This window comes from Rhea americana, unplaced genomic scaffold (genome assembly GCF_003343005.1).
Source record: "Rhea americana isolate MKP2758 unplaced genomic scaffold, rheAme1 scaffold_723, whole genome shotgun sequence".
Lineage (NCBI taxonomy): Eukaryota > Metazoa > Chordata > Aves > Rheiformes > Rheidae > Rhea > Rhea americana.
In genome coordinates, this window is record NW_028186894.1 from 2,531 (window position 1) to 3,692 (window position 1,162).

Sequence of the window (1,162 nt, forward strand, 5' to 3'; positions counted from 1 at the left end):
ACGCAGATGCACAGACAGATGGAGGCTTGTGCGGCCGGGTGCACACGTGCGTGTGCGTAGCAACGGGGGTGCGCGTGTGCGCGCCGCGTACGGCGTGTGGGTCGCGCTCCTGCGCGGTGCCCCGGGCGCGGGGTCCCAGGTGTCCCGGAGCCGGTGCCCCGCTCCCGGCGGGGTGTCGCCGTGCCGGTGTCGCCCCGGTGTCGCGGTGCCGGTGCCCGCCGGGGTGTCCCGGGGCGGGCGCTGTCCCTGGTGCTGAGGCCCGAGCGGAGCCGCCGGAACGGGGCGGCGGCGCCGGGGGGGGGGACACGGGGACAGCGACACGGGGACACCCAGGGACACGGGGGGACACACGGCCACACGCGCACGGGGGGACACACGGCCACACGCGCACGGGGGGACACGGACACGCAGGGACAGACACGTAGGAACACACACAGGCAGCCACACACACACACACAGGGACGCGCACACACAGGAACGCGCACACACAGTCACATGTAATCAGTCACGTGCACACACACACACACGTGCACAGGCATCGTCTCACACACACGCAGTCACACACATGGACACACACACAATCGCACAGTCATGCACACACACTCACACTTGTGCACACACACAGCCACACAGGCACCGCCACATACACACATTCACTTGCTTGCAATCACACAGTCTCACGCATGCACACTCGCATGTGCAGTCACACACACACGCACAGTCTCACACCATCTCACATGCGCAGTCACACACAATCTCGGTCACAGATTGACACGGGGTACATCACAGTGTCACAGTCATGCACAGTCTGTCACACTCATGCACAGTCACAGCCTCTCACACCTGCAGTCACATGTGCACAGTCACTCACACACACGCAGTCTCTCACACACTCAGTCACACTCACATACAGTCACATTCACACACAGTCGCTCACAGTCACATTCACGCAGTCGCTCAGTCACACTCATGCACAGTCGCTCACACACTCAGCCCGCTCAGCCACGCACACACGCAGTCGCTCACACTCACTCACRCGCGTACACAGTCACACGCGCACAGTCACTCTCGCTCTCACCCCCCCGCCCCGTTGCCATGGCGACGCCCGCGGCGCAGCCAAGATGGCGGCGCGGCCGCAGCAGCCGGGGCGCCCGGCCCCGCC